Consider the following 11,807-nt stretch of genomic DNA (forward strand, 5'->3'; position numbering starts at 1 on the left):
CATCATATTAGCAATTACCATTCCTAGTTTCATGCTATGAATCATACTAACAAGTTAACAAGATTCAATAATCATAATCTTTACGTGGGCTTTCCAACACAACATGTAAATACTTATGATCAAACATTCAAGAACAAGGACTTTAAACATGCACATGAACTCTAAGAACAAGATTAAGTGTCACTATGAAGATTAACAAAAACAATCATAACATCTTCTTCCATATTATCACATGTTCATAAGCTTCAACATAGTTTAAGCAACACAAATGTTTAGCCCATAAGGCTCATGATTACCAAATCAAGTGCAAGAAAGCATAAATTGTTCATAATGTAACTAGTAAGCTAACCAAGTTAAAGACAAGATTAAATGGTGTTTGAGTAGATCTTCAAGTGATTAAGTCTTCTTCAAGGCTCCCTCTTGGCTCCAACAACCTTCCAAGACCAGATTCTTGAGAGAAAACTTCACCAAAATGCTCCAACTCCCTTGCAAATGAGCTAGAAACTCGTATTTAAACTGCTGAGAGTTCGGCACTACCATGCCACCTTTTGGCACGGTCGTGCTCGGTAAGTTTCAGAGTCACTTTTTCGTCTGTTGACCCTGTTTGCTTCCAATTCGGGAAAAACCCCGCTCAAATATGTCACACCCCGATATTTCCACGTATTACTGGTGGGCCCGGCGGGGAGTATCGTGACGTAGTTGATATCATCATAGTCAATTTATCACAGTTCAATGCACATCGGAAGTCTAAAGTAAAATATATTACAAACCGAATGAAAGTAACATAAGTATTACAAACGGAATGAAAAAGGATCCACAGGCGGATCAAAACAAAGGAAATATTGTTCAACAGATTTTAAAGTGATAAGGCTTGCAAGACCCTTTATTTATTCACTCAGGAGTAGCCAGCCTATTCCGCCTAGTACCTGCACTTTAGCCTTTTGGAAAATACGTTAGTTTACACTGGTAAATACAATTAACTGACTCTTTTGAAAAGTGTTTAAGAAAATTGGTTAAATGCACAAGGCACAAATAATCTTTTATAACTTGGGATAATTATTTAAAAATAATCTTGTAAAAGAATTATATGTTTATTATACGTTCAGTAGCCCGGGCTAAATACCGGGTTATTGATTAATAGACACACCACATAATATATCCTGCGATGAGTTATTCTCGAACAGGCGGGTACATTATTTTTACATACGCACTGGCAGGTGTATGCCTACACCCCGTGCTTAAGTCGTGGCCATTTCAATGAATGAGCCGAGGATATCCAGGACATGGTCAATAACCCCCCCAAAGGCATAAAATAAACAAAACAAATTAAACGGGTTATCTCAGTGATTTAACCTTCATACAATTAAAAATTCAATACCCGACCAAGCGGTATTTTATATACCGAACCCCAAGCCCGTATAAGGGAAAATAAGTTAAAAGTATTTACCTAAGCAAAATATTCAATTTATCTAAACCGAATACAATCAGCAAGTGCAGATATCTTTTACCGGGCTCCTAAATCTGGAACGAAGGTTTTTAATAACCTATTAGATTCCTAATGGGTCTTACTTAAGTTTAAACTTAGACCGGTTAGTTTTAAAGGAAGATATACGGTTCAAAACGCAAGATTAAGCGAAGACCGGATTAGAATTTGATTTAGACCCGACAAGTTTGAAGAGTTGTATAATATGGGTAAACTAAACATTCTGGATTTTGAGATAAAAATGATGAGGTTCGACCCGTTTCGGTTAATTTATGCAGACTAGTTACATAAACCGCACTGAACGCGAAAAATGTATAACGGGTAAACAAATAAGTCATGAATAGGTTTCCTAAGTTAATATGCCTTAAATATGTTGTGATATCAATAGGATACCTTCCATTATGCCCAAAACGGATTTACACTCAACTTAAGCCCCGTAGGGGTATTTTGGTCATTTTAAAGGTTATAAAAGAGATTAAATACTAATCTGAGGTTCTGGTCTGAAATGATCAGTAAAAATATTTATTTTTGCAAGTCATATCAGTAGGGTATTGTATATATGTGAAATTTATCATTTATAACCAAACTATGCACCGTAGGGGCATTTTGGTAATTTCACATAAGCTTTAAAGGTCAAATTTGGAAATCCGAGTTCAAAACTTTTGCTTATTGTTAAAGTATAAAAATTTACTTAAAACATCAGTAGGTATTAAGTCTTATATGTTAAAAATATTTTTAATCCATAATATGCGTTTAAAATGCGTAAAAAGCCGGTTTTAAGCGATTTTTTGTATATATAAGGAAAGCTGAGATTTTTATCAGTCCAGAAGGCCTAAAATATTTTGTTTAACATATAAAATCAGTAGCAAAAGGTTTGTATCAAAATGTTATGTACAACTCATTTTATTAGCAAAAAGGGTATAACCGACAATTACCGAATCAAAGCAAGAACCCTATGTTATGATCATTTTAAAAATAAATAAAAATATTCAAAAATCCCAAAATATTATATTACTTCAGTGGATAAAAGGTTTGGTATCAAAATTCGGGTTTAATAGGCTTTATGCCAAATATGCCGTTTAATTAATAAAAAGCTTTCAAATTACGATATTGAGCATAACTCCTAATTTAGACCTCAAACTGATGTCAAATTTTTAGGACAAGTTTATAAATCAGTAATAAAGCTTTTTTCTTCTCACATTTTCAAAAATCTCGTTTTAATGTCAAAAGGGCATAATGGTCAACATTTAAGCAATTAACGGAAACATGCAATGCATCGGATAATTAAGGAACCATGTAGTATAACCTCAAAGGGTTTTACTAACTTATAATATGGTCCTAAAGGAACCCTAAGGCATATCTAAAACAAGCTAAATCGGGTCAGAACTAAAAGTCAAAGCAAAAGTCTACTTTTGCGACTTTCGGTTCCGAACCGAGCCTAAACTCATAATTGTCAGGTTGAACATGCTTAGACATGTTCTTACATTAATTACCAAGTTATTTTAGTGTTAAAACAGGTTCCATAGCTTTTACATTACTAATTATTGTTAGTGCACTACATCTGTTGATTGCGTCTAGGTGTCTAGGATCAGGTCTTACATCGTATTGTATAGCATAGGGCACGTTTTACGAGAAAACAAGTGTTTGTATGGGTTGTATAGGTCAGGACCGCTCATAGGGTCTTTAGAGTCTTGGATCGCTTATTTGACATGTTAGGACCGCTTATGTGAACATGTCTGGTCCGCTCTTATGGACATGTGTCACATGAGCGGACCCAAACCACTATATATAGGGGTCTTTAGGGCGATCCTCATAATATGTATGTGAAATTCCATGCCGAAGCTCTGCCGGTGTGAAGATCGAGCTGTAAAACGTTTGATATCAATAAAACAAGCAGTTAGAAAGGAGAACAAGCTACTTCTACTTGTATTTCTTATTATTCCGCATCTGAAACGCAAGAGATAACCACTGAACGACTCGTTCGGGTCAGCAAACGATCCTACAAGTGGTATCAGAGCTTAGGAGGAGGTTTTCTGCAGATTGTAGCTGTTTTTCATCATTTTTTCTCACTTCTACACCTTCTTTTACTGATTCGGGAAGATTTCACGGTCGGAATTCGTTTAAATTTTCACAGATTGTGCGCAATAGTACTTAGACAAACCCTGGAAAGTTTCGTGTCAAAATTCGAAGTTTTAGCAAGTCAAAACATGTTCGTTATGTGGATCGCTCGAAGTGACGTCATCGTGAACCGCTCTTAGATCACGTTTTGGATCGCTCATCCGTACACATTTAAGTTTGGACCGCTCGAAAATTGATAGTTTGGTTCGCTCGAAGTGTATATTTTGTGTCTGGACCGCTCTTAGAACAATCTCTGGACCGCTCATTTGAACATTGTCCTGGTCCGCTCGAACGAACATTATTTCTGGACCGCTCTTAGAACAATCTCTGGACCGCTCATTTGAACATTGTCCTGGTCCGCTCGAACGAACATTATTTCTGGATCGCTCCAAAATAATTTCTGGATCGCTTATTTGGATCAACCCGGTTCGCTCCAAAGAAAGTTGTGGGTCTGCTCCAAAGAATCATTCTGGTTCGCTCCAAAGGATTTTGTTTGTGTCGCACTTGTGAACATCCGGTTCGCTTATTTGTTCAGTGTTGGATCGCTTTTCTGTCATCTGCATTGAAAAACGTGCTAATTCAACATGGATTCCGAGTTTTACAACACTTTTGCTATATCGACTACTCCAGCCGCAATTGCTCAAGCAATGAATTTAGAAAATGAGACGGGAACGACTCAAAAGCCCCCTAGATTGATGAGCATTGAGGAGTATTATGGGTGGAAGGATCGGTTTGAAAACTGGGTTCAGGCAAATCATCTCAGATCGTGGGAATGCATATTGGAAAAGTACACATTGCCTCGAACAGAATTGCAAGTTATTAAACAAATATCCGAATTCTCAGAGCAAGAACGAGCAATGTATAGAGCCGAGAAAATGATGATCAGTTTGTTGCAGCAGGCGATTAAGGAAGATATATTCATCTTGTTACAGCACGACAAAACTGCTAAATCAATTTGGGATGCTCTTAAAGTAAAATTCGAGGGTAGTGAAAGTATGATCAAAAGCAAGAAGGCATTGCTTAAGAAAGAATTTGATTTGTTTAGCAGTTTGCCGGGAGAGGATACTAAAAAGCTAATCGAGAGATACTGTCACTTGGTGCGATCGTTATCGATGTTGGGAGTTGAAAAAGGTCGTGAGGAATGGGTTGATAAGTTGGCTGATGCGTTACCTCAGAAAGAGTGGGGAACGTATTTGATGATACTGAAAAACACGGGTGTTTATGACAAACTAACAATTGGTCAGTTTATCGAGAAGTTAGAGGGACAGGATCTGGAACAACAGAAGATAGCCAGGATGAATAATCCTAGTGGTCAACAGGATGTAAAAATATACTATAAAGGTAGCATTCCAATTTCTGAAGCTGAAAGAAGTCCAAAGATTCAAACCGCCTTCAGTGCTGGAGATTCATCAGAAAAGGTTGATCAGAGTTCAAACAAGATAAGCAGCGGGTTTTCATCATTTCCGAGTGTCAATCCTAAAGAGACTAACACGAGTTCTCAGTCTCAGAGTACAAAAACTAGAAACGGATATGTGATTCAGTGCAACATAGCTCTTAACCTTCCAGAAGGAAAAAGTTTCTCTGAAGACACTGCTAAAGACCACATGGCACTTCTGGGTTCAGTTCTGTTATCCTATGAAGGTCTTGTTGCTGGTCGGATCGGAAATCCTATGCTTACCAAAGAGGATTACGATCAGATAGACGCCGAAGAAATGGAACTCATGGATATTAAATGGTGTCTTGCTAGTGTTCTTCGACGAGCTGAGAAATTCAAAACCATTACCGGGAGAAATGACTTTCTTGATGCACATGTTTCTACTTTAGGTTTTGATAAATCTAAAGTTACTTGTTTTCGATGCAGGGAGAAAGGCCATTTCAAGCGGGAGTGCAAAGGAAGAGAAGCTAGCGGAGCACAGAATCCATTCGGGAAAGATGATTACTATCGCAAAGCCATATATCAGCAAGTTGGTCAATCCCAAGAACCACAGACAGCTCACGGGAGAAAGATTGAAGATTCCAAAAGAGCATGTGTTGTGGATTTTATCTGGAATGATTATATATCATCTGAAGCCACAGCAGCACGCATTATTGATCAAGATGATGAGAAACTACCAGAAGGTTTCAGTTGGGATATGTTTGTGGATGAAAAGGGAGAATTTAAAGCTTTCATTGCCAAGATTGTCCGAGAGCCAGATCTGTTTGCTACTTGGATGAAATCGATTGGAGTGAATGTGTCTAGTGAGGATGAAAAGTCTGTTACATCTGATGAAAATTCAGATAGTGTTGATGATGAAATTTCTGAAAGATCTGGAGAAATTTCAGAAGATTCAGATGAAAGTGTTGAAAATGTTGTCAGTTCTGATGAGAGTGTACAGAATGAAATTGTTTCAGAAAAAGCAGTTGTATTTGATAAAACACCGTCTGATTCTGGTGTTTCTGATGATGATTCTGAAAAATCTGTACAGTTTGATCAGTCACCAGTTGATAGTAGCAGTGATGTTGAGGAAGAAAAACATATAAATGTTGCTAAATCTCATCTTTCTCCTGAAAGTTTTCATTTCTATTTTGCAGAACGAATGGAGAAACTGAAAGAGAAACAAGCTGCTAAAGAACAACAATCCGAATCTGAAGGAGATATTCAAAATGCTGAGAATGTTGCTGAGAAGATTACTGAGGTTGTGAAAGAGGAAGAAAAAGTGATTGAAGTAGAAAAAGTGGTAGAAGTTGTTAAAACAATCGAAGTTGAGAAGATTGTTGAAGTCGTCAAGCCATGTGAGAAGTGTTTGGAAGCTTGCAAAAAGTGTGCAGAAAAAGATGACATCATAGCTGAGTATGAGAAAAAGAAAGAGCAGTTATTGTTCAATCTCAATTATGTGAAGGAATCGTACGACGTGTTGAACAAAACAGTAACTGGTCTCCAAACAACAAACTCAGAAAGAGAACAGGCACTGACAATGATGAATGCAACTTTAATGTCAAAGCAAAAAGCTATAAATTTCTACATTGAAGAGAGTGCCAAATGGAAGCAAGAGTTGGAAACTGAAAAGTTTGAAAATGAGAGAATTAGGCGGTTATTGTTAAGCTATACTACTTCTGATTATCTCATTGATCGTGTTTACCCAACTGTTGCAGGTTTGGAAGCTTTTCAAGACGAGAAGCCAAGGAAGAAGAAAGACTGTGGTAAGAAATCGACTGTTAGTTACAATAAATGTCTGCCTCCGATTTGGATGGTTATTCACCTAGGAGACCAAATGAGGAGCAATTGGAAAAAGCAGTCAATATAAAGCTTAAAACCGACACAACTGACGTTTTACCAGATAACATAGATGTCACGTATACTTCGTCCGATACTGATCATGAGTCTGTACTAATTATAAAGATGGTCGATCAGGTGTTGGATACTGATGAGGAGTCTGAGTCGAAATCTGGGTCTGGAAAGTCAAAGTCGTCAGTCAACAGCCGAAATTCGTCGGAGAAACGATCTTATAGTAAAGAATTTTTATTGTCAAAGGCAGATTTGAATGATGAAACATTCGAAGTTGTGTATACTTTGAATGGTTCGGACAAATTATATTACAATAAAGAGTTTCCAATAAGAAGTGTTCGCTTTGACATGATCAAAAAGGTTTTCAAAATGACAGAAATTACTATTTCTGAAATAAAAGATTTGAATCTTATTGAAAAACCTAAAAAATACACTTCAAGAGTTCAACAACGTTTAAACAAGAAAAAAGGTTACAATTCTGGTTCTGGTTTTCAAAAGAAACCCAACCAGAATCGTAGCTACAAAAAGAAAGGTCTTGGTTTTGTTCCACCAGAAAATGATAAAAATATGAAAAATTCTAAAAAAAATCTGAATTTGTGTCAGGTGGAAGTGCTGAGGAGGAACAGCAGAAACCGTTCTGGAGACAGTCAAACCAGGAGTTTCTTGCTGAGAAAAAGAAGAATGGAGTTGATGTTTGTTATCAAAGAGAGACTCGAACCTGTTACAGATGCAATGAAGTCGGTCACATTGCATGGAACTGTACACAGAATGCCAAAATAAAACAGGGAGTTTCTCAGAAAATGAAAGAGAAAGTTGTTGATGTTGAATCACCGACTGAAAAACTTAGAATTTTTGAGAATTCAAAATTCGAGGTTGGTGAATGTTCACAAAAGAATAAGTATGAGAAGAAAGGAAAAGACAACCAGATGTGGGTTGCAAAGAAGATGAGGTGAATGTCGGCGATGAATCTGGTTCCACAAAGCCAGAAGAGCCACAGATTGAAAAGAAGATTTCAGTGAATGATGAGGAATTTCCATCATTGAAGTTTGAAGAAGTAAAAAAGAAAGTTGGAAAAACTGATATTTCAAATCAGTTCTACAAAGAAAAGAATGATTTTGATGTAGAGAAAACATTCAACGGGAATGTTAAAAAGATATTTGGGAAAATGTTGAGTGGGAGAGCTAAAGGGGTTAAAGATTTTTACGCCACGAAAAAGGCTACTTACAATCCTACTGCTCAGGAGTTGAAATTCATCAAGTCTGAGAAGACTTGGATGGATGTTTGTTTTCCATGATAGTCTTAGGACTATGCCGGAGATCCCAAGTCTATATCGTGGATCAGGAATCGACATCTTTCTAATGTTTTGAATAGTTTGTTTGAAAGATTTTGAATAGTGTTTGTATGTTTTTGCAGGTGAAAGGACTACGCCGGAGCTTCCAGGTTGGTAATTGCGAAGCAGGAATCGGCATCCTGACTGGTAAAATGGTGATGTAGACGTAACATTCCTACAAGTGGTAATCTTGATCCCACAAGTGGTATTTGTGGTTAAATTTTGAGATGTTTGTATACTTTGAAGAGGTTACATTTACAAGTGGTACAGAAGGTTCTTAAAATGCAAATGGTAAATCAGGGACATTAAATTGTATTTGATTTACTATTCATGGCAAAAGATAGACAAGATGATGAACCACATCCCCGTTCTTAAAATTGATAAATCTACAAGTGTTTTTATCAACACAAACTCATTTTCCGGAAAAATCATTTTGATTAAAACAAACTTAAGTGTTTTTGAAATCTAAATGAGAAAATGATTTGTGATAGGGGGAGTTCAGATTGTTTATGCAAAGTGAATGGCGATTTGAGTTGATTCGATATCAGTTGTCAAGTTTTTGTACAGTTTGTATTGTTTTCTATGTTTTTCAACTGGGTCAAACGTCTTTTATTTTCAAATTTCCTTTGAAATGTGTTTGCATTTTAGGGGGAGTAAGAATTTTTAGAAAATCCAAAACATTTGAAAATTTGAAAAAAGCCAAAAACATGATAAAATTCAAAAATGAGGTTTGGTGCGAAAAAGAGGAAATGATAGTACATCAGTGGACTATCACGGCACGCTAAAGAATTGAAAAGTCTAAAAAGTGTTAAACAATCTTACTGCGGATGTGTCAGTAGATTTTCGCACATTTAGTAAATTGAAACGAGATATAAACCTAATTCAAACTTGCTTAATTTGTGGGTAACTATTCTTGGATATATGGGTAACCCCCGAAATCTTGTTTGAAAGGTCCCATATTCTGAGATACTAGGTCTTTATACTCAGTGATATCTGGGGTATTATCCCGGGACTTCTGCTGAATGGAAGTTCTGACCTAGTCCCCGGATAATACTTTTTGCTAAAGCTTTGAAACATAAGCTTCGCCCTCAGCATGCTGATGAAACAATAAAATTGATAGTCGCTGCTGTTGAAATGCAAAAGATCCTCTAAAGGGGACCCACCAAAAGTCGAGCTGTCATCTCTCTGCTGAACGGAAGTTCTGACCTGAGCTCTCACGGTTTCGCACCTAACCCCTTTACAGATATCAGCTGTGGTATACTCACCTGTAAGACTGAATATTTGGGATCTGGATACAGGAGTATATTCAAGTGGAGTGATACACAATTAAGTTTAAGTCTCTCAAACATTAATATCGTATCTCGAATCGATTGAAATTTGTGTTGAGAAATGAAGAGGACAAACATACTGACAATCTAGGTAAATTGTTTAAAGCTTAAAATGAAATCAAGCTTAACGGTGTTGGTGATTTGTCTCATAAACTGATATGATCCTCTTGCACGAACTCACAAAAATATTGTTTGTGAATATTACATTTCTGTATGTTTTTGTTTACTAGGAGTGTCAGGTAATATCTCTCAGAACATCCAAAAAGATTTTGTGTGTGTTTTAGCATAATTTTTGTAAAAGTCAAAAAGATTTTCGACAACTGACATTGGAAAACTGATTTTCAAAATTCAGAATGCTAATCATGATGAGCAAACTTTGAGGGGGAGTGTTTGTGTAAATCTAACTGTTTTCGTTAATCTATCTTCTTCAAGTGGTTCATCATAGATTGTTGAGAGAGAGTCATGCGTTGGTGCACAGGTTTTTGATATGTGATGAATCTAGAAAATTTATTTCTGGGTTAAGATTGTGCAGGTAACCAGGTTTCGATTTCTAAAGATTTCTGTTGAAGGAGAGCCTAGTTTTGATCCTGAAAATCAATTCCTGAAGACATTCGTTAGAGCCAGGTAGGTTGATTCTAAAAGCCTGTGAAGATCAGACAAAGATCCTGAAGATATTACTGAAGAACAAAAGAATACCAGTAAATCGAGAGGGGGAGCCTGAAGATAGAGAGAAAGAGAAAGCCCAGAGACTGATTAAGACTGAAGATGTGAAGACACGGAGACCGTGCTTGATAGTCGACTCCATCAACATCTGAGGGGGAGTATGTTAGTGCACTACATCTGTTGATTGCGTCTAGGTGTCTAGGATCAGGTCTTACATCGTATTGTATAGCATAGGGCACGTTTTACGAGAAAACAAGTGTTTGTATGGGTTGTATACGTCAGGACCGCTCATAGGGTCTTTAGAGTCTTGGATCGCTTATTTGACATGTTAGGATCGCTTATGTGAACATGTCTGGTCCGCTCTTATGGACATGTGTCACATGAGCGGACCCAAACCACTATATATAGGGGTCTTTAGGGCGATCCTCATAATATGTATGTGAAATTCCACGCCGAAGCTCTGCCGGTGTGAAGATCGAGCTGTAAAACGTTTGATATCAATAAAACAAGCAGTTAGAAAGGAGAACAAGCTACTTCTACTTGTATTTCTTATTATTCCGCATCTGAAACGCAAGAGATAACCTCTGAACGACTCGTTTGGGTCAGCAAACGATCCTACAATTATGAATTTATTTGCAAAATAGCTTTCTGTTGACTTTTTAATATTGAGTTTGACCCGACAATTGACCAAGTTAGAGTGGAAATCAGAGGGTGCCCTTTTAAGGGTTTATTACCCACATAATTACCAACTCATAGCCACTTTCAATTCAAAAAATGACTGGACCATTAGTGATTAATCACTAAGTCAAAGCTTAATTACGAAGACTTTGACTTTTGGTCATTAGACTAATAAAACATGAACTAGGAAGGCTAAGAAAGCTTACAAAGGCTCTTAGCACGAATTAGGAGCTTGAGAAAACTTGCTTGAAGTCCAGAGAGCTCCAGAGAAAGAGTTAGAATGATTTTTGTGAGTCAACAATGAACTAGCAAACCAACAAGTTCTTATATAGCAAAATAAACTTCACATGATCATTCCACACAAGCCTACAAATGATTTCTGATGATTCCAGGTGTCCCTATGCATGAAAAACTGTTGGCTCAGTCCCTGGAATCGAAAACAAGGCATGCAAAGGCGGTGTAACCTGCTGTACAGGCATCTGTGCAGTTTTTCTGCACCTGCAGGTTCTACGCGGCATGCGTAAGGTCTGGCCAAGGCCGACGCGACCGGTATGGAGGTCAGATCCGATCAATAAGTTTTCAGACTTTGCATTTTTGGTCCCTGGTCCCTCTAAACATGTTTTAACTTTCATTTAATGCACTTTTAACCCCCAAACTTGACTTTTAAGGACTCTAAGTCATAAACAAACTTCGTTAAGCTCCCGATTAGTTTTACGATCACCCGAAAAGTCCTGAATTTCAACGTTGACGCTTTTAACCCCTTATTTACGAATGTTAACTTATTTTCCTCATACGATATCGAAACCTTGTGAAATTTTTATCACTTATTCTCGGGAGCATAATTAATCGTTACAAAGCTTCGGGTTCGCTAAAAGGTCACTCAAGGGTATAATTTAAACATGTTAACACATTTAACCCTTGTGGCTTGCAAACTTTCACTTT

Source organism: Helianthus annuus, chromosome 17, assembly GCF_002127325.2.
Source record: "Helianthus annuus cultivar XRQ/B chromosome 17, HanXRQr2.0-SUNRISE, whole genome shotgun sequence".
In the NCBI taxonomy this organism is placed as follows: domain Eukaryota; kingdom Viridiplantae; phylum Streptophyta; class Magnoliopsida; order Asterales; family Asteraceae; genus Helianthus; species Helianthus annuus.